General features: G+C 44.9%; 1 protein-coding gene across 8 annotated transcripts in view; it reads right to left on the bottom strand.

The window, feature by feature from the left end:
* TCF20 (transcription factor 20) overlaps positions 1 to 23786 on the bottom strand; it is a 130813-nt gene that overhangs the window by 49600 nt on the left and 57427 nt on the right. For 2 of the 8 annotated variants that reach the window (XM_087764618.1, XM_087764619.1), the window contains exon 1: positions 9971 to 10010. The exons of 4 other annotated variants lie outside the window; for them this stretch is intronic. The gene's annotated coding sequence lies outside the window, so the exon portion shown is untranslated. Of the gene's footprint in view, positions 1 to 9970; positions 10011 to 13415; positions 13682 to 23786 lie in introns of those variants that run through there. 2 more of the 8 variants (XM_087764622.1, XM_087764623.1) reach the window with 2 other exon arrangements.

Here is a 23786-nt window from a genome sequence, read left to right as displayed (position 1 = left end):
AGTCAAAAAAAAAAACCCAAACAAAACAAGTCTTAAAAACACCCATATGTAGTTTTTACACATGCTTAAGTGTCTAATAATAATACATATTAGCAACACGTCTTGCAAATCAGTGCTAATACTGGCCTTGTCACAAAAACTGAATTTTGTCCTGCCCAATGAAAAACTTCATCAAAATGTTCCTCAAATGAGTTAAAAGCTTGGCCAAGTGGCTTGTAACTAGCTTCCATCATCTCACAGAGACACTAAGCCTTCTTTATCAAAATGTCTGTACAGCTTTTTAAGAAGTCAGTATGTATAAGCTTAAATCCAAACAATTAAGGAAATGTTTCTCACAGAATGGGTGAAGAACAGATGAGCGTGGCAGAAGGAACACAGTGAGCTTTGTCAGTTGAGAGAGGGGAATGCTCTGGGGATTATTGTGATAGATAAGATCTACATTCACTTCTTATTTCATATATTTCCCTAAGTGGCCACAGAAAATTTTACTAAGCCTGAGTCATTGCATCTCCCTATCTCACAGGGGAGACGTGAACAGACATATTCAGAGTATTCAACTGCTGTAATAAAAGGCACCATATAAACAAACAACAACAACAACAAAATCATCAGAATTTTTCATGTGGGTATTATCTGACTGCTGATTTCTTCCCCCGCCTTCGAAATATTTTTTCTGAATTATTTTTTCAAAAAAATATTTGGATAACACCAAATTAAAAACGCCCAACCAGATTTTTTGTGGCTGCAAGTCTTCCTTACTCACTACATGAACAGAACTAAAATACCATCTCCAGTTTAGCTCTGCACTTTGAGTGAAGTGCACTGTTAAATTCATATTCCTAAATATGAAGAAAGAAGTTTGACATGAACAAAATTTTGTTGTAAGCTGGTATTGAAGTTGTGGTGCCAAGAAAACAGTACTTCTAGAAATATAACTAATGATCAAAGTTCAGCAGAATTTTGTGTGATTTTATATATCTGACTTCATTATTATGTCGTTGGTTCTTGGTCTCAAGCAACAGCACAGATGCACTTAAAGAGCTTTTAAAAATACACAAACCGATTGCTGAAAGTTATCCATCTAAATTTTTTAACAGATACCACTATTTTAATATGAACCTATGCAAATCAGTCAGATTCCCTTTTATATCAAAGATTAAAACAACAATTTTGGTTTCACATAACGGGTCAGTCCTCCATGCACTAGCTTAAGAGATCCCACCTCCTCCGCGGTGCTAAGGCAGCCATTCATGCAGCAAGCCAGATCAGGCAACTAATATGGCTGAGAAACAATTCTGCAAGAGAGAAAAGCCATTTCTGAACTGACAGATCCATTCACTGTATCGTCACACAAACATCTGTACCAGCACAACGGACACAGCAGGAACTGCTTAAGTGGCATGGCTACTGAAGTGCACTTGAAATCAGAAGTTCATATTTAAAAGGCTCTTCATCTTTACACAACAGTCAAACAACCCTTTCCACCATCAAAATGAAAATAATACTGAACCCTCAGCTCCTAATTTCTTTTCTCCAAGCTGCAGATCAGCTGATTGCACATCCTAACCCAATTCACTAGTTCTCCGAAAAGTTTGGCAACTCATTATATGCCTCTTATTGCAAATTCACCTGTGTCCAGATCTCCAATGTCTCCATACAGTCAAACATCATGTCTGCTTCCACATGCAGCAAAATCCGAGCAACCCTTTCAAGGACAGCTCCTGATCTGCTCTTCACCTCCTCAGACATGCGAGACAGAAGGTTCAAAGGCATCACAACTCTCACCAAACCTTCACCTTTCAGTTACGGAATTGAAGACAGTGAAAAGAAGTCAGTTATTAATTGCAAGAGGAAAACAAAAAAGGGTGAGCAGCATTGCCAGGTTCTACCTGTCCAAGCTCCTGCTTTTCATTGCGGAAATTAATCCAGTACCACAAATATTCAAAACTACATAGCAGTAAAAAAAAAAACCCTCATTATTTTTAATTAACTTTTATAAATTGTTCATACTAAGCACTAGCCCCTGCCTTTAAAGTCTTAAATGCATTATCTCTTCAAATTATGACAAGTTGCTAAGATGAATACTTAGGTCATATTTAATATTACCTGTAATACATGTCTTTCTTTTCTATTCAATGTAGTCTATACAATTAAGTCTTTTTATTCTGTTTTACAATGCCTGGTGCAATGAGCCTGTAACTAAGACTCCTGGGAACTCCTCAAGGCAAATGAAGTAAATTAACACAAAATCTCTATCAGTTATGTGCAAGTATTGTAATAATACAGGTTACACACTGTATACAAGAATTAAATCCATTGATTAGGATAAAACTATTGTTTGAGGATAATACCACCTAGTTACATTATATGCAGTAACATTCAAATCAGGTAGAAATATAACCTCGATCTACTTAAACTAACAAATTAAAGAATTACTGTCCAATTGCAGAAAAGCTGTACTCAAATTTATGTCCTCCAACTTTCTTACAGATAATTTTTGTTCCTTTAAGATAACACAAGAAATTTAGCTATGCGCTATACCACTTTCAAGTTTTAGTAGCCAAGGTTATCATTCTTCCTATCAATTTAGCACTTCATCCTCCTAAAGTGACACAGATTTAAGAGCAATTTGGGTCTGGAAGGTCTGCAAATACTCCTGCTATGGAAGACTTGAGACAAAAATATAGTCAAGGCCATATGATGCTTACTGATAAAATGTTAGGGGAAAATAAGGTTTTTATCTAACATAAGAAAGAAGTGGTTGAACTTCCCTCAAGAAAAAAAAATTCCAAGCATTTTTAAGATTTTTTCACACTAAAAAAACCAACAACTCTTCTTTCCCTGACATCTCTCCTCACCTCCTACAACTTATATCCTCTAAACATCACTTTGGTCATTCCTCCACCCTCTGGGTTCCACAGCATGTGCCTCATGCTGGAGCCAAAAGTTGAAGCAGATCCATTCCTACAATTTAAGTGTTGGCTCGTAAGGCAGACCAACAGGGAGAGACTAAGACTACAGTCACAGTTACAGGGAGACAGGAGAAGCCGTTCAGATTAATACAAAATAACTTCACATATTTAAGTGATTCAACAAAATGATTACTTCAGTGGCAGCACTATTTTAAGGAGTTCCTGCCCCTCCTACCTTCCCATTCCCAAGACTCTCATTCCCACCCCAGCACTGCAGGTTTTCTTTGGATTTTTCAGACTGGACTAGTTTCTCGAACCATCTCATTGTGCATCCCCACTGTAGTTATACTGGCACAACCAAAAGACAGATTGCAGGCAGCATACTGCAGCGTTGGAGCAAACAGTTAAGAACTCCTTAAATTCGTACTTTTTGAAATTCCTGCATCACTAAGCCTTAGCCTAAAGCACTTAAATTGGTTCACTCTTACCAGCTCCCCCACAAAGTCAATGAAAGCCTTCCAGAAAGTCTCTTTCCATGTCAATTTTATGAGGTGATTAAACTTCGAATACACCTCAGTTAAATGTCTGAAATTATACGGTATAAACTCGGGCCACCATAACCAACAAACAAGATACTGTACCCTGCTACTTTAAATTGCAGACACTTAACTCCATCCTTCTAAGTTCTGCTGCTCCAGCCAAAGGCACGGTGAATGACAACAGTAGTCCGACCACACGGCAGACACAAAATTAACTCTAATGAGCATAAGCAGTTCACAGAAGTGAACAAGCTACAACTGCAGACCCTCTCACGACTGGGTCCTAAAGCTTCTCCTCCCCCAGCAGGTTTCAGTATCACCACAGTGATCGTGTCAGGCAGTGTTTGAGGTTGTTGATGAGACACACTTGGAAAGTTGATGGACAAAGTTTCTACTGTGTGTAGTCCATCTTGTATCCTACAGCATATATCCTGAAGAAAGTCAACAGCTGAAATTCAGTACCAGAGAAGAAAGAACACCTCTATAAATAAGGATTAGTGGAGGATAACAAAGACGCTGCACGTTGAGTATAATTTTTGGAAATGCTAGAGTTAAGATTCCAAAGTAAGACAGAGGGAGCTTCAGATGGTCCACTACTCTGAGAATCAGCCCCATCATTCTGGTAAACTTGAGCTCCTGCATTCATTCATCCTGTACACCAGGGATAAGAGAAAAAAACAAAACCGGAAGACTCCACTGTTTCTTTCTCCATCGTGCCTCCCCTCAAGATGAGGCTAAATAAAGAGGGACAATTAACATTAACCATACATGATGGATTATATATAATAATTCCATAATGCTAATGTATTCCTAGAGTTCTATTACAAGAACATATAGATGAGATGCTGTTTCCTCCCTTGCTCTAAAACATCCAGTCAGTCAATGAAGAACTGAAAAGTTTGCTACCTTGTTTCAGCTAGAAAGATGACAACAAAACCAAGTCATTGCTTTTTACCTTGAGAATTGCTCCTGATTTAATTCTTTATGTCTTGTTAACCAACTGAACAAAAGGTTCTTACTCCTTAGCTTATTTCAGAAGGGCAATATACAAACGGAGCTCATCAGGAAAAATTTCATGAGTAAACACAGCCTAACAAAGTCTTTATAAACACTACGGTTCTGTGGATAAGCAAGGAAGTTTATTTCCTAATTTCTCCTCCTGTCCACATTTAGGAGCTTCCTGACCCTGTTTCTCATTGAGCTAAGAGATGCGCTTTCCCTGGTGAGCTTGATCCAGATTCACTCAAGTCATCTTTTTCCACCAACTTTGACAGGCTTTTGATTAGGCTGTAGAGTATACACTTAGTTAACCTCTTCTCCTTCCCCTGCCACTTTCAGCGGCTTTATTATATATATACACCCCTTTGGTTTTCCACGAATTCCACCTTCGAAAAACACAGCAAACTATATTTCTGCAAGGCAAAAAGACAAGGAAACAAACAAAATTAACACATGAAAAGCCAAATTTCTATATCCTAATTGCAGGATACTACCATCACTCAAAAAAGCATGTATTCAACTGAGCAATTCTCAAGAAAGAAAACAGTTGTGTCTCTGATAACTGGAATACAAGAAGATAACAAATGTAGAAAAGGCATAAGATACCAAATGTAAAAAAGTACCCCAGAGCAAAAAGGAAAAACACCAGAAGGCAAGAATCACCACCCTGCTCCCCAAACCGCAGTAAACATGATGCTGACTGAAGTCAGAAGCGCAGAGACCCAGAATACCACACTGCAGTGGACCTCCCTGGGTCATCACCAGAGCCAATCCTCTACCACAGCTGGCAACCAAACAATTCTGCATCAGTAAAGTTCTCTTCATGCACTCTCACAGTAAATGGGAGACTAAGAAAGGCAAAGGAAGGATGTTTCTCCGTTACAATGCAGTGATTTGGAGGGAAGGGGGATAAGGATAGCACAGTTCAGGTTTTTTTCATGCAAAATAAATAGCGTCACTTTGGAGCAATTCTCAGTTACGCTCCTGCTACTTCCACTTTCCAGAACTACAGAAGAGAATCTGCCACTCACTCAGCGATGCCCTGCAATACAAAGACAATCTGCTACCACCTTCTGTAACAACTTTGCCCAACTAATTTAATTCACTGCCTGCTAAGTGCCTATCACACTTTTCAAGATCTATCTAAAAGACCATTTTTATGTAGCTATGCGCACAAGGTATGGTCAGGATCAAGAACATCAGAACACCTGATGAGCACAACATTTCGTGCAAATATGCTGGAGAAGGGAAACCTCCCCACTTGCACATGCATTAAGAGAGGTAAGGAAAACTTACAGTGGCAAACCAAAACGTACACCATATGACAGAACACTGTTGACTTCACTCTTTTTTTCCCTTTGAATGCAAGATGAGAAACAAAAGGAAAAGACATGACAATACAGAATCATAGAATCGTTTAGATTCTATATATTTTGGAAAAGACCTTTAAGATCACCAAGGCCAACCGCTAACCCAGCACTGCCAAGTCCACCACTAAACCATGTCCCTAAGCACCACATCTACACATCTTCTAAATACCTCCAGCAATGGGGACTCAACCACTTCCCCGGGCAGCCTGTTCCAGTGCTTGACAACCCTTTCGGTGAAGAAATTTTGCCTGATATCCATCTAAACCTCCCCTGGTGCAACTTGAGGCCATTTCCTCTCGTCCTATCGCTTGTTACTTGGGAGAAGAGACCGACCCCCACCTCGCTACAACCTCCTTTCAGGTAGTTGTAGAGGGCAATAAGGTCTCCCCTCAGCCTCCTTGTCTCCAGGCTAAACAACCCCAGCTCCCTCAGCTGCTTCTCATAAGACTTCCTCTCTAGACCCTTCACCAGCTTTGCTGCTCTTCTTTGGACACGCTCCAGCACCTCAATGTCCTTCTTGTAGTGAGGGACCCAAAACTGAACACAGCAGTCGGGGTGCAGCCTCACCAGTGCCAAGTACAAGGGGACAATTGCTTCCCTGGTCCTGCTGGCCACACTATTCTTGATACAGGCCAGGATGCCATTGGCCCTCTTGGCCACCTGGGCACACTGCTGGCTCGTATTCAGCCAGCTGTCAAGCAACACCCCCAGGTCCTTTTCTGCCAGGCAGCTCTCCAGCCACTCCTCCCCCAGCCTGTAGCGTTGCATGGGGTTGTTGTGACCCAAGTGCAGGACCCGGCACTTGGCCTTGTTGAATCTCATACAGTTGGCCCCAGCCCAACGATCCAGCCTGTCCAGGTCCCTCTGTAGGGCCTTCCTACCCTCCAGCAGATCAACACTTCCACCCAACTTGGTGTCATCTGCAAACTTACTGAGGGTGCACTCAATCCCCTCATCCACATCATTGATAAAGATATTAAACAGAACTGGCCCCAGTACTGAACCCTGGGGAACACCACCTGTAACCGGCTGCCAACTGGATTTAACTCCATTCACCACAGCTCTTTGGGCCCAGCCATCCAGCCAGTTTTTTACCCAGCAAAGAGTACACCCACCCAAGCCACGAGCAGCCAGTTTCTCCAGGAGAACGCTGGGGGAAACTGTGTCAAAGGCTTTACTAAAGTCTAGGTAGACAACATCCACAGCCTCTCCCTCATCCACTAAGCAGGTCCCTTGTCATAAAAGGAGATCAGGTTAAGTCAAGCAGGACCTGCCTTTCATAAACCCATGCTGACTGGGCCTGATCACCTGGTTGTCCTGTACATGCCGCATGATGGCACTCAGGATGATCTGCTCCATAACCTTCCCCAGCACCGAGGTCAGGCTGACAGGCCTGTAGTTCCCCAGACCCTCCTTCCAGCCCTTCTTATAGATGGGCACCACATTTGCTAACCTCCAGTCAACTGGGACCTCCCCGGTTAGCCAGGACTGCTGATAAGTGATGGGAAGTGGCTCAGTGAGCACCTCTGCCAGCTCCCTCAGTACCCTTGGGTGGATCCCATCTGGCCCCATAGACTTGTGTGTGTCTAAGTGGTGTAGCAGGTCGCTAACCACTTCCCCTTGGATTATGGGGGCTTCATTCTGCTCCCTGTCCCTGTCTTCCAGCTCAGGGGGCTGGGTACCCCGAGAACAACTGGTCTGACTATTAAAGACTGAGGCAAAGAAAGCATTAAGTACCTCAGCCTTTTCCTCATCCTTTGTCACTATATTTCCCCCCACATCCAATAAAGGATGGAGATTCTCCTTAGCCCTCCTTTTGCTGCTAATATAGAAACATTTTTTATTGTCTTTTATGGCAGTAGCCAGATTAAGTTCTAGTTGGGCTTTGGCCTTCTCATTTTCTCCCTGCACAACCTCACAGCATCCTTGTAGTCCTCCTGGGTTGCCTGCCCCTTCTTCCAAAGGTCATAAACTTTTTTTCCTGAGTTCCAGCCAAAGCTCTCTGTTCAGCCAGGGGGTTCTTCTCCCCTGCTGGCTCGTCTTTTGGCACATGGGGATGGCCTGCTCCTGCACCTTTAAGATTTCCTTCTTGAAGAATGTCCAGCCTTCCTGGACTCCTTTGCCCTTCAGGACTGCCTCCCAAGGGACTCTGTCAACCAGGCTCCTGAACAGGCCAAAGTCTGCCCTCTGGAAGTTCAAAGTGGCAGTTCTGCTGACCCCCCTCCTTACTTCTCCAAGAACTGAAAACTCTATGGTTTTGCGATTGCTGTGCCCAGGACAGCCTCCAACCATCACATCACCCACAAGTCCTTCTCTGTTCGCAAACAACAGGTCCAGTGGGCACCTTCCCCAGTTGGCTCACTCATCAGCTGTGTCAGGAAGTTATCTTCCACACACTCCAGGAGCCTCCTAGACCGTTTCCTCTCCGCTGTATTGTATTTCCTGCAGACAATATAATGCTGACCACATAGCATTCACTACACTTATCGGATAACCATTTATGTTAATTAAAAAAAAGTCACATACAGTGTTCCCACTATTCCAGAACTTCTACTCATAGGAAACACTGTTGGACAAATGAAATCTCATGTAAATTCAAGTGTACCCAGGCACTTGACCAAAGGTAACAGCAAACTGCAGATATTGAATCGGAAGCTGATTAACAACATTTCATTAGGGTGTACAATGGTTTTATTCCTTTAAGTTCTGGCAGGTGTGACAGCACATATTTTTCTTTCAGCTAATAAGTTTTAGGTATGTTTTTCGTAGTCATTAGTGATGTTGTATATGGACACAAGCCATCTATAGTCAGCTCTGTTAATACCTAGCCTGTACTTCAGTTAAAAGCTGTTACCGAGAGAGTTTGCAGCATGTATTTTTACAGGAAAAGTGATATGAACAATACTCCCAATAAACTGTGTTAAAGCGTCTAGCATAGTAGCTCCCCATACAATTTTTAGCTAAGTACTGAGCTCTTATCAGAACTCATCGGAGGGTTCTGTTTACGACTTGCAATTTACGAGCAATTAGATGACTGACTTCATACTAGTAAACTACTCCAAAATAAATCATATTCCAGCACAGAATACACAATGATTCCATACAGAGTTATTGGTATGACCATAGGCATGCTGCGTACTTACAAAGAAGAGAAAAAAAAAGAAGTCATTTTCCTAGCTTTTTTGTATTTGTTGCATCACAACGCAGGCAAGAAATAATGGGCTTCTCAAGCGGAGAACAGGTCAAATCTCAAAGGGACTCAAGCCAGGACTTTCAGACAAAGAACCTGGTAACACTTTTTCCACTCTTCCAATACTATTACCAGTTATAAAAATTGTGGTAAAAAGAAGAAACACAAAGAGCACCGGGAAAAGCACATGCATATTCACTGTCACCAGGTCAAGCCGACAAGAGGATGCTTGTGCTTTCTTCTACCACTTCTTAACTCTGTTCTTGAGGAATCACTAGACAAGAGGCGGGGGGGAAGGAACAGGAGTTCTACTGTAACGTGACTGCTTTGTGGTATCCAGGTCAAAACTGGAAGTTTGACTGCTTGTGTTGTTCACAAATGCAGCACAAACAAGTTCAAGAGCTGGTAAAAATTTTCACACTTTTTTTTTTTGTCTTCAAGACTCTTAAAACATCCTGAACTGATCTTATCCTCCAACAGGGCTAAACAGAATCCGCTTTTGATTACAGGTCAGCCTCAACTTTTGACTCTGAGTTTGGCTTCCCCCCCACTTTTTTAAAAGGAAAGGAAACCTACGTACATGTGTAGCGAAGAAAATCATATGCTTTTCCAAGTGTCCCAGAACAAACCAATACAAAACTTAGTGGCAAGCAGTAGCAGAAAGGCTCAGCTGAAGAAATCAAGGAGTGGTGCAGCTAGACACTAGAGTGACACAGATGCACCAGAAGTGCTGTACATGGCTGTGAGAAGAAATCTTCCATTTTTCCAGTCAGTCAAGACTGAAGTCTAATCAAGAATTGCAAGGGAGGGGAGCCAGGTCAAAAAAATAAGAGTACCAACTTTTTTTTTTTTTAAATAAGAGAACAGTTTGATAGAAACAGAATCACACATTAGGATCCCATTACCAGAATACAATAGCCTCTCCTGTATTATTTTAGAGAAGTACAAACCTCTGCTTACATTGTGTTTGTGTCCTCTATCAGTAGTAATAAACAGTTTCCTACAAAAAAAAAAAGAATTCTACATAGCATATCAACCCTATTAGAAGTGGTTAAAAATACTTAAGACTACTTTTATTTTTTATTTTACAAGTCCAAAAGCTAAACCAGAACTTGAATTTTTTTTTGAGTGAGATCTCACCAAAAACAGTCAAGAAAAAACACCTTTTGCTATCGACTGCAGTTTAATTACTTGAATGGGAAGAGTTAGAGTTGGTTGGTCTCAGTCCAGTCTCTACCAACAAATCAGCACGTTAGTTGGCTCTTCAGAAACTGGTGTACATAATCTTTCCTGTCTTGGAGGCCAATCGCAGGATTAAGTAACACAAATTCTCACACAGCCAGTTAAGGTACACATTGAAGCCTGAGAAGCTAGCACTGCCAAAAACATTTCTGAATCTTTGAAAGTTATAAGAACTCGGGTTCCACAAACAGTAGTCTAATACCCTTCATAAGTATAAAATATAATTCAATAGGGTATGAAAAAATAAACACGTTTTAATTAAAAAGCTACCCCACCCAAACGGAGATCTGGCATACCCTGTGTCAAAATGCAAGATATGCATAAGCCAGCTATAAACTCTTAAATATACCCTTATCTCAAATTATAGGGAAGCCAAGCAAGCAGCATGAAATTATTCAAGTTTATTACATATTATGCCCTCATTCCAGATAGCAACCTGCCAAGCTGGTACAGTAGCAACAGGAATTGTGCAGTACAATTCCTATGAAGGGATCCTTCTAAGAGCAGCATTATTGCCATTTTGCTGTGCTTCATGGGTGGTTTAGTTAAACATGACCTAAAAAGGAAGGGAGAAAGGGGGCATGCAATGATTTTCTTTTTAACATTGTACCAAGAGCCCAAAAGGACTTCTTTGCACACATTTCCACAACGGGGGGGGGGGGGGGAAGGCCGACAACACCAAAACCTACACATTTCACTCTTTCCTACAGACTTTCTGCATGTATCAATCATAGACAAAACCATATTAAGAGTATCCTTTAAAATGTAGTAAAGAAGAGGTTAATACCTCTCCAGTTCTTCAGCTGAAGATTAAGGAAAGTTCTGACAATAAAGAGAGGTCTCCTTCATAACTAATACACAAACAAGTTTTCTGTTTCATTTGAATAACCTTCAGATCTTATTTATGCATTATAGAAACAGACCTACTCCTTTAATAAAAATTCACCTCAAGCCTTCTTTATGAAGCATTAGTAACTAAGAAAAGGACAAAAAAACATTCCTGATGTCCTGTTAAAGACACTCACAGCCAAGTTGCTCCTAGTGCTTTCATATAGGGAACCATGCTTAACCTGCCCCAGGCTGCAAAGGTACATTAAAGAATACATTTCAGCAAAAATGCAGGCTTCATCAATCCCAAAGCCTCTGAAATCTGATTTAGAGATCATAGCCCAAATTGTGCCAAAACACGTACACTGTTCTACTAGAAAGGATGCTAACAGATTTACAGCTAAGTAGTCCGAAGAACACCAAACTTCTAAGAAGGTTCAAAAACCTCCCCTAGACATTTAAGTCTATTAATACAAAGCCCAAAAACTATCAGCTTGTCTGAGGTCATTCCCAAAACTATAAGCAATAAAAATGTACAGTAGCAAATCATATTTTTGCTATAAAAGCTGCTGTCATATTCCCACTCAGAAAGCATAGTAGCATGCTTGCTAATTTAACTACAAAACAGAAAAATATGCATTTCATGTACCAGCAATTTACAGAAGTAAGCAAATGCTGTTCTCCTCTCCTCATAACATGAACAAAGGTGAAGACACAGATGGCTAAACTAATAAATATATTTCTTTTTTTTTGTTTACAGTAATTCTCTCTGCAGTACGCTAATGCAGCTGTCTTTTTATATGCCAACAGAACCTAATGCAGGGACAACAGATGAAAAAAATACAGCTTCAAACAACTCAAAGTAAACTAATATGGAACACTATTTAAAGACGTAGATTTAAGGAAAAAAAAAAACAAACAAAAACACTTCAGCCAAATAAAAATTCACAAGTAACAATATCAAGAATAATTTACCACATAGACCTAACCAAATGGACTTAGTTATGCTACACAATACCCATCTATAAACCTCAGAAACCAAAGTTATCTAACCGAAAAGCAAAAACCCAGCTCTTTCTGAATTGAGTTCAACCGATATGCTACAACTCTAACCCAGAGGTTTCTGCATCTCCATCATCCAGCCACTTTATTGTTCCACAAAGACTGGGTAAAGGTGAGCCAACTACTACGTGCACACCTACGGATCAGGAAGCATGCTAAAAATCAAACACTCCAAAGAATTACCCATGGATGAATCAACAGATGGCAACAAGTGACACAGATGTGAATAGCTTTCAAAATGCTAACCTAAACACAGAAAGCTCTGAAACTGGTCCTCAGTCCCCTGATAGGTATTTTTTCTTTTGCTTTCAAAGGAGGATTGGGAAAAAAAAAATGGAATGGCACAGGAAACAATGCTGCAATTTAATCAAACTGCCTGCCCTTTTAATGAAGGGGGGAATGTTATGGATGAGACAGCATAAATACAGAAATAAAGGATTCTGATTGGTGCTAAATCTACCCACAGAGACAATCACTTGTTGATTCACATACAAGTGTGCTCCTATTTTCAACTTAATAACAGAGTCCCGGTATCATTAGGCAGCTCTGATACACAGGTTAAAACACTTAGGTTACATAACTTTCTCTTATTCCTTCCTCGAAGGTAAGGAAAAACAACTGCCAATTGCAGTCCTAAACACAACTGCCAGCAAAGTAAGCAGCATTAACAAAAGACAAATCTGGTCCTCACAGCAGCCCGAACACATTATATTCTGATTATCTGTGCAAATGAACAACGCTAGGTTAACCCGCCTGAAAGAAAAAAGCACTACGAACCTCAAGCAGTCGCAGCACAGCCTGCCCATCTACTGCAATGTGTGCACGGGGTGCACCCATCCTCTCCGGCATTTTTAATCATTTACCACTTCAACGGAAGCACCAATCCCCACATCCCCGTAAAAACTTCACTATTCTTGCGAAAGCCCATTCTTTCGGGACAGGAAAACAGGTGGGCGCCTCACCACGGAGCACGAGGGCCTCTTTAAACACACATAAACACAGACATTTCTTTCTTTAAAGGAAAACAAACAAGGGGGGAAGGGTTAAATGTGGTAGGAAGAGAACTTCCCAAAAGCCCTTTCACAAGTCCTCCTCGCACCCCACGCTCGCCCTCCAACTCTCGGATGAGACCCCCACGCAACCTCCCGCACTACCCAGGGGGGCTGGGCCTCGGCCTCCCCAGCGGGGGACCGGCGGGCCCCGCCGGGAGCCCTCGCCTCCTCAGGCCTCCCCGACACCCCCCGGCCCGCCCGAGGGCGGGGGTGCCCCTTACCTGGACCCCCCCTCCCCACCCGCCCCCCGCCGCCGCGGGAGGTGCGGGCGGGGCGGGGGCGGCTCAGCAGCGGGGGCGGCGGGGCTCCGCTGCGGGCCGGGGGCCGGGCCGGGGGGACGGCGGGGGCGCGGGGGCGTCTCGCTCCATTCTCCCCTCACACACACACACAGGAAATAACACGGTGTCAGCTGACCCCCGCCAGCCAATGGCGGCGGGCGCTGGGGAGCAGCGCGCGCCAGCGGGAACGGCGCGAGGCGGCGGGTCCCGGCCGGGCGAGGGAGCGGGGAGGGGGAGCGGCGCCTGCGCGCGCGCCTGTGTACATGTCTGTGGCTGCGTGCGCGCGCGCGGCGGCGGGGCGCGGGGCGGGGGGGGCGCGCGCGACGGGGCCGCCTCCCCGCCCACCACGCGCCCGCTTAAAGGGGCCGCGCGCCGCCGCGGGGACGGGCGGCGGGTCCGTCTCGCGAGCTGGGGGCGGGCGCCGCCGCCGCCGCACGTGGGCGAGGCACGCCCGGCACGCGTGTCGCCCCCGCCACTCCCCCCACGCGCCCCGCCACGGCGGGCACCGAGGCCCCCGCCCGCCCGGCGGCCCCTCAGGGCGAAGGCGGCGCGGCCGCCGCCGGGGGAGGCAGGCAGGCAGGGAGCCCGGCGGATCCCGCCCGGCGGCCCGGGCCCGGGCCCCGGCGGCGCAGAGGCAGAGCGGGGCAGGGCGCCGGGCCCTCCGAGCAGCTGCCGGGCCCCCTTCGGCCTCTGCGGCGCAGGGACCGTGGCAGTTTCCATTTCAGTCGTCTCACAAGTCAATACCGATAACGCATATATGTTTTTTTTTAAGATGTGACTATCCCCATCCCCCCCTCGCCCCCCCAAGTTATGTGAAGAACCGGATTTATTCCGTTTGGCCACGTCTCCCTCCCCGCCCGGCCTCCTCCGAGGCAGGCGGCAGGCAGCTGCGGCCGGGCCGGGCCGGGCGGCGGGAGAAGCCCCTGCACCGGCCCTCAGCCCCGCAGCACAGCCCGAGCCGGCGGCCGGGCCGCACGCCGGGGCTGGGCCATCCCCGAAAACCGGGCCCGAACCGGCGGTGCCTTAGCGGAGCCACCAGGAGCTCGGGAGACACGGGGCTCTCCCCCGGGGGGCCCTGCCTCAGCCCTCCCGCGTCCCCGCAAGCCTCGCATTTGGGAGTTACGTATGCCGAACCGTACTTCTGCACTGGAGAAACGATTAAGCTTTTTTTTAAGAATATTCACTAGCTTTTGGGTTTGATCTTTGAGAGCGCGAGGGGGCAAGGAGACCGGTGGAGGGGGCAGCTCGAGGGCGAGGATGCAGCGCCTGTCAAATCATCATCTCCCTCGCTCCAGCCTGCGCAGCAGCAGAGGAAGCCCTGTGTGACACTACAGCTTCCTCCATCTGCCGCCCCGAGCAATTCACGTGAAAACGCAGGAGGCTGGCAGCCTGGGAAGCTCCAAGCACTGGGCAGAGAAAGCTCAAGCATCGTTTGAAAACTTGCTTTGCCAGGAACTTCACTGAGCCAACGTGACAGTTTCAACAACTGCCCTGCTTCCCAAGCTTTGTTCCCCAGATCCTCAGCAAGCCTTATTCTGAGAGAAGGCCCCTGCTTATAGCTCATCCCAAAAAGCAACGCACTACTTAGAAGGACTGCGTTGTAAGCACAGCCAGTTGATGACAACTTCACTGATGGCTCCCCCACAGGTGACTTGCTCTTTATGAAAAAGAAATACAAACCACCACATCTTGTACCGTGCCTTATCTGTCAAAAATAATTCGGAGACTGGCTGGAATTCCAGCTAGATAAGACTGCAACAATGGCAATAGTCTGGGGAAAACCACCGGAGCAGACAACAATTACACGTGCTGCTACCATTTGTCTTTCAAGTTAACAATTTGCGGGTGTTAGGGACTCCCCAGCTGCCAGCCGGGCAATCGTGCAGCAGGAGCGTCCAGGAAGGACTCGTCTGCTCCCCTTTGGACTCTACAGGCGACAGCTCCTTTGGGAGGCAAACCTTCTGCTGTGATCCATGCCTTATCTCCTTCAGAGGGGATCACTGCGATGTGCTCCGCATCGGCTACCTGGGAATTGCAGCTGGAGCAGGCAGGCGCTGCCTTACTGCATGCTTTTCCTCTCCCCTGCTCCCCTCAGCACGCGTTGCCCGTTTGCAAGCAGGACTGAAGGCACGGTGCTCCGCTTGCGGGAGGTGGAGGTCATTGCTTCCTTCGCCTGAAGAAGAGGCTCTGACAGCACATTCACCGTGACAAACCGTGAGGTTCCTCTAGTCGCAAACAGCCTTAATCTTGTTGGCTGCCACAGCATGCTAAGAGCTTGGTTAGAGCAGCATTCCCTCTGGGGATCCAGGACTGTGATAAAAGCTGTAATGGGGTGGGGGAACTCGATAAGGTTTTTATAATTTGATTTTCCGTTATCTGTTGTCTGATTTTGAAGCAAAACATCAATTGAGGTCAATCCTTTATGTAGATTTATAAGGTAGAAGTGCTTAGAGTGCTCTACCTTAAGTTTAAGTTTAACTTACCTTAAGGTAAAACCCTTTTGTACATACAAATACAGGAGAACATAGCTTATCTATGTAAGCTTGGTATATCGAGGTATTTTTTACCTGATGTCCAAAACGAAGTTGCAGCATAAATAGAAAAAGTTTTGTAAAATGCTCAAAAAGGCACTATAAAACTGTAAGGACAGCTAACATTCACAAGTCAAACATTTCTCAAAGAACCAAAAATAAGTGAATTTGCATACTTAAATACCTGGATCTCTAGCCTGCTGCACAGCAGCATTTCCCATCTCCGCTAATGACTACTGATAGGTGTTACAAGGGAAGTACAAGAGTTGCTTTTTAAAATATTTAAAAGCTCAAAACTATACGGCTGATTTTAAAGGATGAAATGAAGTTTAAAAAAACCCTCGTGCTATAAACACAGGCAAATGCCACACTATCCTCAGCTGTTGCACTACCGTAGGCATCACCGGTAATACACAGGGTAATTAAAAGCGCAGAATGAAAACAAAGTTACCAAAACTATATTAGTGCAACATCACACGAGCAGAGACACCACATCCTTTGCAGCTTTTTGAAGTGATGTATCAGGCTTTAACGTACAACTCCACTGAGCTTAATGGAGAATTTAATTCTCTCAGAAACTAATTTTTGGCTGTCTGCAGACTCCGGATGAAAAACCACTGTCATTAGTACACCTTGTTCACATCACCGATTTTTTCTTTGCCACTGAACATTTCTCTTTCTTTCCAGAAGAAAGAAATGCAACCTTCTGACTTGGCCATTCAGTGACAACTACTGGACCACCATCAGTTACACACACACAAAAAAAAATGTTATAAAGAAAACGTTGTTAAGACTAATGAAGAAAGTAACCCCATCAAGCTACTAGGGCTCTGATCCTGCAAACGCACGATCAGGGCAGGAATCTAACATCCATGCAAGCAGTTCTAGTTCAGGGTAAAGCCATCAGTAGTACCTATATGCTCTTAAAGCAACTTATAAGCAAATCACTCTTCAATTCTGAAAAGAAGAAAAAACCCAGTGATTTAAGGCCAAAAATGGTTCCTTACCAAAATAAACCCTTAAAAGATCAATTTTAAAATCAATGCAACCAACTAAACAGGTTTGCATGTAAATTTCCAGCAAATACATTCCATCATCGGAGAGTAAGTGCTATAAATTGAGCAGATGCACTACACCACAGTCATAAGAAAGACTGAAGTCTCTGCTTTTAGCGCAAGAAAATCAGCTCAGCCGTAATTGTACAGAGCCACTACAGTACTACCACAACAGCAACCTTCCAAATCCTACCCATTTCCTCGCAGACACCCTCCCCCCAACCTCCTAACCAAAGTGCTTCCGAGGACAGAGGCACAAACAAGGCAGAGACAGGCAAGAAAATGGCCTCAAGACTTGGAACCCTCCTCTACGATGGATGGGAGATTCTGGGCAAAATAAAGCCCCCCTGAGTTTAGTGCCATTGCTCCTACCAGTGCTGCTGTCACAGCACACATGCAAGCAACGCCAACTCTTTTACTGCACGTGAACTCTGCAATGGCAAAAGCAAACGTTTTTTTCCCCATTATGCCTTAATGTAAGGCTTATCTTGCACATCCTTTCCCCCCCTCCCACAGATCCTGGAGAAAAAAGGTCCTTCTGACCCCGGGAGGACTGACAAATGGAGATGGAGAGTCTCCTTCTGTCTTTGAGGTCACCACTTCTGATCTAGCTGTAATTCAGTAATTACTCAGCTCGTGTGGCTCTCCAGAAGCATACATTAGCAGCTGGGGGGGGGGGGGACACACGACAGGACGACGACAGAAGGATGACACCATTCCTGACCTCAGCCACCTCTCATCTCCACACACCCTCTGAGCTCCCGCTGTCTGGAATGAGGGAGGAGAGCAAGTGATGCAGCTTGGGGGACCGAGAACAAATTTGCAGGTAACATATGCTGGAAAGACTCTGAGTGCCCCAGTGTTTGTTAAAGGAAAGATGATTTCTGAATGCAGCTGGTGGGGTCCACTGAGAGATTTCTTCTTCTTTACAAAAGGTGTCATTGCTGATGAAAAGCAGTTGAACTAGCAGCACCAGGAGTCTGAAGTCTCCACAGAGTCAGGCATGCAGATTTCTCACAGGCATGGCACCTGTCCCCTCAAAGTATTACCCTCATCCTAATCTTTTCCCCTGTTACACAATTTCATGTCATGCACAGGCTCACCACTGCACTTTTACAGCTTTCATCTAGAGGCACTTAGATGCTATGGGAACGGGCATTAGAGACTAGCTTGAAGATAGGTAATACAAAAGATGACAGCAAGATCGGGCACCTACAGGTCACACAACCAGGGACTGAAACTTATATTCACGGTGGGACAGCTACATCTTTAAGCAAGTGTAAAGCAAGGGCAGCTAGCCTGTTTCTCTTTCTCCAAGAAAGACATCAGCATGGCCGCATTCATTAACATTTCCTACCTCTCTTCCTATCTAGCTCCAGGATTTCCCATACCTTCCTCCTATTTCTTTTACGCTTACTTCAGATAAAAAGTGTTACGTCTGACCCTACACAAGGGAGAAGCAGTATCAGACGTCTCCCAAGGAACTGCAGCAAAGACAGGGAGGGCTCTCCTCTCATTAATTCACCAATATTGAACTTTTCCCCTTAAGACAGCCAAAGGATCTGCGTGCTTGCTGGAAAGTATTTTGGATGAGCACAGATTCTCAATATACTGACTGCCATGTCCTGGGTGCATCGCTTAGAAGCGGCTCTCCTCCAGACACAAGAAGTGTCTCCACGAGCCATAGTGTTAAGTCCTACAGCCCAATTCCTGCAACAGAGCAACACCTGGATTGAAAGACTTTGGAGCACCTCAAAGGAAGGAAAATGATAAAACAGCTGAAAGTAGGTAGCGTGAATCATAGCAGGAGAAAAATTAAATCACCTAAATGGGAGACCATTCTGCTCCATCTTTTAATACTGCAACACTTCTGCCCTCTCAGCTTCCTGTTACAAGGAGCTGATTCATGAAAATAAGATCTTTGTACCTGAAGACCTGCTCAGCTTCTTCTGCTTATTCCTTCTATCTCCTGCCAAAAAGCTGCTTCTGGCAGAATCAGAATTAGTTGCTGTGAAAATGACTGTGATGCTGCAGACAAAAGAATCCAAGTCCAGTAAAAAAAGAGAGAAACAACAGAAGCTGGACTTTTGAGGAAAAGCGGATCGCATTTCCACGCAGATGTCCAAAGTAATAAAGGTGGAAATTAAAATAGAAAGCCACACAAATACGATTCTCTAAGCAAGACTGTCTCCAACAAGGCAGAAAAGCCCATCAATAAATCTTTATTATCTGAATTGCTAAACATATCTAAATAAAAGGAGAAATTCAAATATTAGAAGAACTCATCTTTTTAAATGGTCTTACACAAAACCAACTCTGCCTTGCCTGAACATGTTCTACAGAATGGGAAATTTTTTTTCCTTTTACTTCTGCTGGCCTTTTACAGAGGTTTCATTTGCTGTTTTTTTTTTTTCCTGCCTACAGGGAAGTGGGAATTTCCAGGCTTAACAAGCTTAAATCCCCATGACATATAGTCCCAAATTTTAGAGGCAACTAAGATTTTGATTCTTATTTCGCTCCCTGTTGGTTTCCTCCCTGATGCATGCAATAGCTGTTTTGAATCTCAGCTGTTCCAACAGGAGGAAAAAAAAAGTCCCTGAAGGAACAGCATTAGTTCTTCCAGTCACCTTGCTGCTACTGCGCTCCAGAATTCAGCACGTGAGAAGGGCTTGCAGCAGCAAGAGGCAAAAGCAGAGGGCATCAGACTGGACCAAAACCAAGGGGTCTTCTGCATTCATCTGGTAAGAAGGCTGTATTTACATTGGGTAATAGTAATCTAAGGGTCCGCTGAAGATATACATTGCATGAAATCTCATTAACTTCTTGTCACAGAAACCGACTTCTGCTTTTTCTGCCACATATAGTCATGTTCTCTGGTCCTGATTCATCAGTGAGACTGGTTTATTAAAAATATTTTTAAAGTTCCATCACAGTTTACTTATGTATCTCCTATTGCTAACAAAACATGAGAAAAAAACCTACTTCAAACACAACCACTTTAATTACTTTGTATCTTGAGACTCATAAAAGTACATTCAATGCTCAAAACCTCTAATTCTACATTTCAAAAGACATTAATGTCTTATTTTAGTGCCTTGCGTTACTTTAAAGTTGCACTCAAATCCAAGTCAGGATAGGGCACCCGAGAACACACAGAACTTACAACTTTAAACACAACATATTCAACTATTTACAAGCACTACTGGCACATTTGGGGGTGGGGGAAAGAAGCATATTTTCATTCAAGTCACCTAACCTAGGTGATGACAATGCCTTAAAAGCTATCAGGTAATAGAGGTAACCATCCTGGGTTAAGAAAATCAGCATTTAATTTTGTAAAGACTGGACAGACCTATCTTTAGAGAGTCCAAGGCATGCAGTAAAATCTTAAGTAACTTGTTTCTGTTTCAGGATTCAAGGGACTCTTCCAATTACCTACTGAAGTTCAGGTTCAAACTAACAAAACCTCTGCCTATATATCGGGGCTTTCATCATCCCTCTTGAAGAGATTATCTTCTGCAGCTGGGAATCCTGCTGGCACTCCCATTTGTCCTGAGAGGTGATTAGGACTGAAGGCTCCTCATTTAACTTTTCTGTAAACGTGCTCGGAGTAATCAGACCTAAACAAAATACTGTTGGTTCTATCAGGGCTCTGAAAATAAGGTAGGCACTTCTTAGGACATCACCAGTGAGCACAGAAGCAAGAACAGAAGCCTCAGCAAGCACAATTCATGTCAACCTACCAACTCAATGAGTCTCCACTGGTTTTAGAAAGTTTTAGAAATAGCCCAAACCCACAAATAAGAAAGCATGCTATCCCAAGACAAACACTTTGATGACGAGCAGCAGCATTTGGGGGAGGGGGGGCTGCAGTCCTCAAGGCGGTCCCCTAATAACCCTGGCTGAACCCAGGTCTAATGAAGAGATGTTGCTTACATTGGTGGAGAGAAAGTATTTCACCAGAGGTGAAATTTCACATTCCCTGGGGTACCTGCCCACAGCTCAGGGATCTCCCCATCAGGGCCAAGCCTTTCCGCAGCAGGGAGCGTGGGGTGAGAGAAGGGATGACTACTCTTCTCCGAAACCAGCAATGCTTCAAACTCTTACAGCGTGATTCATTCCACAGGCTGAAGATCAAGGCTTACTCCTAATATTGATGAAAAAGGGTAGTCACCCTATTTATAATCAGCTAGCATTATCTCATCTCGAGAAACAATAAGTCAGCAGCTAGCCTTAGGTGATAAGTAGGGGGTTTCCTTAACAGTCCTCTTCACTGAGATTGAAGAGAAGTTAAAAAAAAAAAAAGCAGTGGTGGTTACAAGAAAGGGAATATCTTAACTGAAAGGGGGGGGGGAACCAATTAACGCTTTCAGCTCGTTCCCCTTCACCACTGCCTGGAAATTCTCCTCTGATATAAGCATCGCCTGCCTAGGGCTTTTTGAGAGACCCTTGCACATCCTCACTGATTACTTCCCCTACTCAGTGAGACAGACTGTCCTTTACCCTAAATGCTTTTATCCTCTTGATGAGGTCTCTTACCCAGCTGGATCCTGCCTCCTTCTCCCACTGCAATCTCTGAGCCTGAGAGACGACACCTGGGGACCTTCCACTTTGCGTAGGGAAGAGATTTAATCCTTTCATATCCTAGCATGGGGCTGAAGTGATGCACGCCTCCCCCCTCCCCGAACACCTATGGTTACAGTCCTGGGCAGCGGATGTCCCCAGCTGAAGAGAAATCAAAGGAAAAGGTTTTCTCCACTGTTTTCTGCTCTTTCAGGAGTCATTTAAAAGCAGGTGTAGATAAAGAACTGAGGAAAACCCCGTAGGGGACAATCCTGATGTAGCCAGACAAGATGATGAGGCTTAAAATCTCTTCCGTATCTAATCTTAGCTAAATCATGTCCCCGACGTCCTCTACCCTCAGTTTCACAGGGTGCGTTTCGCTCGTCGCCCCCCACCTCCCAGGCTCACACACAGTGTCCAGTCCCACCGGGTCACCCCCACTTCTGCCCTCCCTGGGGCCAGGGGTCCGAAGGAGGACCCATCCACGGGGTCCTTTGACTTAATCCTCCAAGGCGGCTGCGGGGTGATTCCAGGCTTTGCTTCCCAGGTCGTGACTCAGACAAGCCAACAGACAGCACTCAGCCCAGGCAACGATTTTCATCTTCAAAGTGCTTTACAAACTAACAAATCCTTACTTCCCCTCTGAGAGAAGAAGGAAGGAAAAAAAAAATCCCTAAACATCACCACCATGATGGAGCAGAGATACAAATAACCCCCAAAATCCTTTCATGTCGGAGCAGGGGCAGAGAAGTCCTGCTGTGCAGCAGTGCTTTGGGGTTGGGTTTTTTGTGGTGTTTTTGGCTTTCACACCAAAGACTTGGATTCGAATCCTGTTCCAGATCACTACGGATGGTATGGTAGGACAGAGGCTCTCAAGAAGCCGCGGCCAGCAGGTCCCTTCCCCGAGGGCTGTGGAGCTGGGGGTCTGAGAAGCAGGCAGCAGTACATGGGTGTCTTCCAAGAATCCACTTGCCTGTTCAGACTGCAAAAGTGCCGCACGATTAATTATACATCTGTGCTACAAAAGATCAGCTCTATAACTGCAGGGGGTGCTATTCATCAGCCTTGAAATACATTGGCAGAGGACAGCCAGGGTCCAGTAGTTGAAATAAAGAAATAAATAACTACAAAAGCAGGATGCGCTCTGGGTCGTTAGGAGTGAAGTGCAGCGGCGGGACCCAAGTGACCCGGCAGCAGAGAGGAGCCTGGCGCTGCAGCCCGTCGAGATGCAGTGCTTTGCCCAGGAGCTTTGCGAACCAGTGCGGCGGCGAAGCCACCAGTCATCGGGGTGAGGTGCACAGGCAGAGCGGTGGCAGCAAGGAGCCTGCCTGACACCTGCACGCACTTTTCCTTCCTCGGCCCTCCCCTTTCGAGGAGGCAACAAAACATCACGTTCCCAGCAGCCAGAGTCTGGTCCAAAGTGGCTTCACCGCAGGGGCAAATTCAGAAGGACCCCTTTTCCCTCATCCCTTTCTTTTGAAGCCCCGCTTTCCTGGAGCAGGCGTTTAGCAAGTACAAATACACCACAACGTTAGGCATCCTTCCACTGTCACTCTCCACTATCCTTCCTCCTCCAGACACACACACTAACACAAAATGACGGCTTCCTCAACAGACTGAATGAGCAAAGCCCTCGCGCTGATCCTTAATTGTCTGCGCTTTACTCTCTCGCTCCAGTCATATCATATCACAAAACTCAAAGCAGCCCACCCACTGCCCCCGTCTTTGTCCAAAATCTCAAGTGAACGGTAAATTGGACACAGGAAAAAAAAAATTTGCTGAAGAAGAAGGGAGGGGCAAGCTAACCCCCCCTTTTCCTCCTCCCCCCTTTTTTTTTTCTTTTTCTTCCCCCTTTTTTTTTTTTGAGGTTGCTCTTTGCTGGTGCACCCACATCGCTATTGTGCAGTTGTCAGTTAAAAAAAAAAAACAAAACAAAACAAAAAACAACAACAACCAAAACCCAAAAAAAGATGGAGCTATTAAAGAAGAAATGATATCTCGCAGCCCTTGAGAATGTGACCCTGAGGCCCTGCCCTTCTCCCTCCTGATGTACCCACCCATCACGGTGAAATGGCAGGCCCCCACCCCATCCACCCCCGCGCTACTCTGAACCTGCAGAGCGAGAAAAAAATAAAAACGCATCCGAAACCAAAACAAAATAATAA

Source organism: Nipponia nippon, unplaced genomic scaffold (assembly GCF_047370975.1).
Source record: "Nipponia nippon isolate SJK-2023a ecotype South Korea unplaced genomic scaffold, ASM4737097v1 scaffold_3, whole genome shotgun sequence".
Lineage (NCBI taxonomy): Eukaryota > Metazoa > Chordata > Aves > Pelecaniformes > Threskiornithidae > Nipponia > Nipponia nippon.
The sequence above is the reverse complement of the archived record's forward strand: the minus strand, read 5'-3'. Positions and strand labels throughout refer to the sequence as shown.